Genomic DNA, 6,000 nt, shown 5'->3' on the forward strand with positions numbered 1-6,000 from the left:
CATCAATATATTATGTACTAAAGTTCATGTCTCCTTTCCAGCTGCTGCACTCATAAGTCATGGCTTCATTTAGTGAAGATAGATTGAGGAAAAAACAAAACCCCAAACAGAGCCCATTGATTGGAGAATTCACACTGGGGACTGCCAATGTTTCCATCAAACCTCAAGCCTATTTTTGGTTTATTTGAGAGAGAAATAGATCAACACAGATTCTTTTTTTTTTTAACCTCTGAAAAGTAAGTCACTACTTACGTAAAACAAACACCCCAGAAAGGAAAGCTGCATCACACTTCTCTGCAGTGGGATTCGGGGGAGTATGCTGACGCCACTTGGGGTTCCGTTTACCAAACAACCACTGAGTGCCTCTGTATGTAACTGGTACATTTTTTAAAAGGTAAACTACAAGTGCTGTTGCATGATGACCCCATCAGGAAAAAAATGTCACTTCTGACTTTGCTGTTCTTTCAACTCTTTGAATTCTTGCTTGAGCGGCTCTGTTGAGTCACAGCTGTGATCCCTGTTGGCCTGAACCAAAAATAACACTGCTAGCTGCAAAGGTTACAGGCTGGGGCCAGCTTTTTATGACCACACAGCAGTACCTTTCTAAAGTTGAGTGGAAACCTAACATTTAGCTTATAAGGGAAGGCTTTCTCAAGCAGGGTCTTATTTGATTCTGCCCTGGGTTTGTCTAAGTGCTTCTAAGAGGAAGGTCTGAAATACACAGAATTAGAGGAACACACTTACTTTCAAGGGATGTTCTCTGATCTGTCAGGCGAGTGGCTGGGCAAGACCACTCATGTAGAAATGAAGCTTGATCCTAAAGCAACACAAGCTTGGTTCTACATCTGACATTGATTAGAAAACACAAACCCCTTTCAGAATAATTTCCCCTTCTTCTCCTTCCTGCCCCCAAGATGGCTTTACAGGCAGCTTCACTTTTTCCAAGCATACAGTAGTATTTGGAAAGTTCCATTTGCTTCCATTAAGAAAAATACAGAGAAGGAAAAAAAAATACATAATAGCTATCTATCATTTTTATGTAGGGCTTATGTATAGGATTCTAAAAAAAAAAAAAAAGAAAGAAAGAAAGAAAGAAAGAAAACCAAACAAGCGAAAAAAAAAAAACTTATGAGTGGGTTATAGAAATGATTCATTTAGGATAGTGGCAAACCTATTTTTCTCTAAAGAAATGACCCAGAGGTGGCCCAATAACTAAAAAGTTGGATTTCAAATCATGAAGTTCAGAGTTAGATCCCTGATATTGCGTGTGCCAGAGAAATGTCTCTGTCTCTGTCTCTCTTTCCCTCATTGACAAATAAACTTTTAAAAATTGCTTGTTCATTCAAGTCACTTGTTTCATAATCTCTTGACTAGTGTTTGCCTCACCCTGATCTTCTTTCCATTCACTTCTGTCATTTGTTCCTTTTGCTGTTTATGCAGTACAAATCAATTAAATACCTCTTATACTCTAAGCACCGAGACACAGAGGTGGGTGACATCAGGCCCCACAACAGGAAACCTTGTAGGAAGGGCTGACATGAGTCAATCACAAAGTGATTTTAGCAAACTAGCTGTGAAAGGGCCCCCAAGAAGCTGAGGAGTTTGGATGGAGCTTCAGTGAGGAAAGGTGAAGTATTATGTCAGGAGGTCAGCCAGAACAGCTCAAGGTGAGTAACAGCTGAACCAGAACATTAAGAAATGGCAGTGAGCCACCTTTCAGCCACCAGGTTGCAGACACTATTATGATTCCATCATAACTTTCTTGGGCAGATGACCTCACCAAAGTGTCCTGGAACCTCACCTCTCCAGAGTCCTACCCCACTAAGGAAAGATAGAAACAGGCTGGGGTATGGATAGACCTATCAATGCCCACATCAAGCAGAAGAGTAATTACAGAAGAAAGAACTCCCACCTTCTATGCCACAAAATTTTTTTGAACCATACTCCCAGTGTGGGAGAAATGATAGGAGGAAAATGACCAGATGGCTCTGAGATCCACCTCCACCATGACCCCAAAAGAGGAGAGGAATAAAGGAAGTAGCATTCAGAAGTAGCAAATAGGTGTACATGTGTGTGACTTGGAAAAGAAGAGAAGATGGGAACATAGGGAGGAAATGGGAAAATATACAACTATCTGTCTATATTTGTAGAAATAATAGTTAACCCATATCTACAACCTTAAGAGAACTGCTGTAGCTTATGATAGAGGGAATAGGAATTCAGAACTCTGATGGTGGGAACGGTGTAGAGTTGTATTGCTACTATCTTGTAATTTTGTAAATCAATATTAAATCACTAATAAAATTAATAAAGAGAGATAGAATAGATGATCTGGGGGGCAGGAGGTGGCACACCTGGTTAACTGTACACCTTACAGTGTAAAAGCTCCTGGTCTCCACCTGCAGGAGGAAAGCTTCACAAATGGTGAAATAGGGCTACAGGTGTCTCTCTGTCTCTTTCCCTTCCTGTCTCTCCCTTACCTCTCAATAATAAATAAGTAAAATATTTTTAAAAATTTAAAAGAGAGAGAATAGATGAGCCTGCATTCATGACACCAGAGATTATGGGATAGCCCAGTGAGACCTGACTCCAACATTAGCTTAAAAAAATTTTTTTTAATAAGAGGGGTACCATTCCACACAATTCCCAACACCAGAGTTCCACATCCCATCCACTCCATTGGAAGCTTTCCTATTCTTTATCCCTCTGGGAATATGGATCCAGGAACATTATGGGGCACAGAAGGTGAGAGAGTCTGGCTTCTATAATTGCTTCTCCTCTGGAGTTGGGTGTTGGCAGGTCAATCCATACCCCCAGCCTGTTTCTATCTTTCCCTACTGGGGTAGGGATCTGGAGATGTGGGGTTTCAGGACACATTGGTGAGGGTCTTCTGCCCAGGAAAGTCAGGTTGGCGTCATAGTATCATCTGTAACTTACACTAAGGTATAAAGCAAAACAAATTGTTTAATACTCAGGAACTTAAAGGTAAGAGTATAGCAGATGAGATCAGGTCTCCCTTTTGGAAAAAGTAGGAAGTCTATTTTAGGTATATTCCAAGGGGCCCATGAATTTACTAATCTTGCCTAAGATAGACAGCTAACATGCAGATGGACTAAAGGTATTGTCTGAGGAGATGATGTCAGAGTTGGGAATAGGACTAGAAAGATGAATCAGGGAACAAGAGTAGCTCCCAAATATGGGGAAAATATATAAATATTGTTAACTGTAAAACCTGTCAATTTGATCTGGGGCCCTTATTCAGCACAGGAGCCTATGTAACCTCTGCATTCGTATAGGTTTGAGCTAGCATTCCATGGTCATAGGTAGGAACATTCTAGGCTGCACTCATTTCAGGACCTGTCTTCCTTGAGTGGCAGAGTATGGTAATCCAGTTTCCCTTCAGAGAGTGGGGCAGTCCCTACCACATTGTTCCCCATAGAGGGCAAGGTCCTATAGGGGCCTACAAGAGAATCCACAATGCTGTTCCTGATGGAGATGATCAGTGATGGTGGAGAGAGGGATCTGTTAGAAGTCTAGGCTCATCATATCTATGTGGGAATCTCAGGATTCCTTGACCAGGGGCCTGGATGATAGGGTGGACTGGTAGAGATTTTTTTCTTTCTTTTACTTTATTTATAAAAAGGAAACACTGACAAACCCATAGAACAAGAGGGGTACAACTCCACACAATTCCCACCACCAAAACTCCATATCCCAACCCCTCCCTTGATAGCTTTCCTATTCATTAACCCTCTGGGAATATGGACCCAGAGTCATTATGGGGTGCAGAAGGTAGAAGGTCTGGCTTTTATAATTGCTTCCCCTCTAAACATGGGCATTGACTGGTCAATCCATACTCCCAGTCTGCCTCTCTCTTTCCTTAGTGGAGTGGGGCTCTGGGGAAGTGGAGCCCCAGGACACATTGGTGGGGTTGTCTGTCCAGGGAAATCTGTTTAGTATCATGCTAGCATCTGGAACCTGGTGGATGAAAAGAGAATTAATATACAAAGCCAAACAAATTGTTGACTAATCATGAACCTAGAGGCTGGAATAGTGCAGATTAAAAGTTGGGGATGTCTCTGTTTTGTAAATAGCTAGTTGGCATATTTTAGTTATATTCAAAAGGGCCTGTGGCTATACTAGTCTTTTTTCCCCCTGAGCCTGAAGTCTGATATGCAGGTGGATCCAAGTTCTTGTCTGGGAAGATGATGTCATGGCTGGAAGAAGGATCAGAGAGCTGAATCAGGGAAGAGAGTAGCTTCCAAATATGGAAAAGGGGTATAAATATTGTTGACCATAAACCCCACTGATTTGATGTGATCTTGGGCTCATATTCAGCTTAGGAGCCTATGTGACCTCTGCATCCCTGTAGACCTGTGCTCACATTCTATGGTCATGAGTAGGAACATTCCAAGCTGCCCCAATATCAGGACCCATCTTCCTCAGGTGCAGCATAGAGTAGCATAGTATGTTGTCCATCCTCCCTTCAGAGGATGGAACATTCTCTACCATTGTTGATCCAAGGTGAGAGCAAGGTCTTATGGGGGCCCAAAAAGGGGTCTATTTTGTTGTTCCTGATAGAGATGTGTAGTCCTTTCTTTATCTGACAAGGTTAGCCTTAGAGAGATTGAGGGAAGTGAAATAGGAAATGGGTAGAAGGGTATCTAGGTCTAAGTAGAAACTATTTGATTAAGTATTTTATGGTGTCTTTTTCTTAGGTCTTTCTACTTTCTTGCTGCACTTACTGAGTTACTGCAAACTACTGTGCACTTTTGCTTTTATTTCCCCTAATGGATACATGTGCACATGTGCTCTGTCCCATGGACCCTGGTCTATACCTAGGTTCTATGGATTTGTTGGGAAATGTGCCACCTGAAATAGGATTAAGGAGTCCTATGAGCTAGGAAAGAGCTCACCAGAGTAATGGAGCTGAAGGGTTAACATCCCATGCCTGGTGTCTCTGGATACAGTCCAAAGTGTATGTAACATGTTGAGTTGGTAGTGGTTGCATTGATTTGGTTGAGATCAGCAGATGCAGCATCAAATGGTATGAATGAAGAAAAGCATGAGGGAAAATGAGCAAAGACCCAGAGGTTCTAGGACTGGGAGAAATATGGATTTTATAGAGAATGGGGGAGGTTCCTGCTAACTTAGAGTTTAAGAAGGCAATGGATAGTTATTGTTATAACCAAGTCATTTGAAAATTTGGTTTACCTTGAAAAGCTCATGCTTAGGTTTTACTGTCCCATATAAGACCTTACCATGATTTATGTAACTTAATGCTATTTACAAATGACTGTATCTTATATACTGACAAGACCAGTTGCTTCTGGTCTCCCTGGTCTAAGATTATAGATTACTTAATAATTCAAAGAAAAATTCTTTATTAGAAATGTACTAACAATTTAAGCCCACTGTTAAAATTCAGTCAGGTTACCAATTTAAAACCTTAAGTGCTTGGATTGAAGGAATATTTACTCAGAACTGGGAGTCTATTCATCAAAAAGTTTGAGACATTCCAATCTATTTCCCCATCTCATGTTGATTAAATAGTGATTTATAAGACGACAAGTCACTAGGAGTGTATAATAGCTCCATTCCCACCACCAAAAGTCTGTAGACCTACCCCCTATGTTGGAGCTGAAAATCTATCTTCACTCTTCCCCCAGAGTTTTTCACTTTGGTGCAATGCTCCAAACCCAGTTAAATTCTGTTTCTGTTTCCCTTTCTGTTCTTCTTCTTTTTAAAAAAAATATATTTATTTACTATTGGATAGAGACAGAGAGGCTTGGAGAGGGGAGGAAAGATAAAGAGGGAGAAAGACAGAAAGACACTCGCTGACCTGCTTCACCACTCGTGAAGCTTTCCTCCTGCAGGTGGCTTGAACTTGACTTGACTTCTTGTGCAGGTCCTGGGGCTTTGTACTGTATGCGCTTAACCCAGTGCACCACGGCCCAGCCCCCTTGTTCTTCTCCTCCTTCTTCTTCTTTTTAACTTCTG

The sequence above is a fragment of the Erinaceus europaeus genome, chromosome 4, assembly GCF_950295315.1.
Source record: "Erinaceus europaeus chromosome 4, mEriEur2.1, whole genome shotgun sequence".
Classification (NCBI taxonomy): Eukaryota; Metazoa; Chordata; class Mammalia; order Eulipotyphla; family Erinaceidae; genus Erinaceus; species Erinaceus europaeus.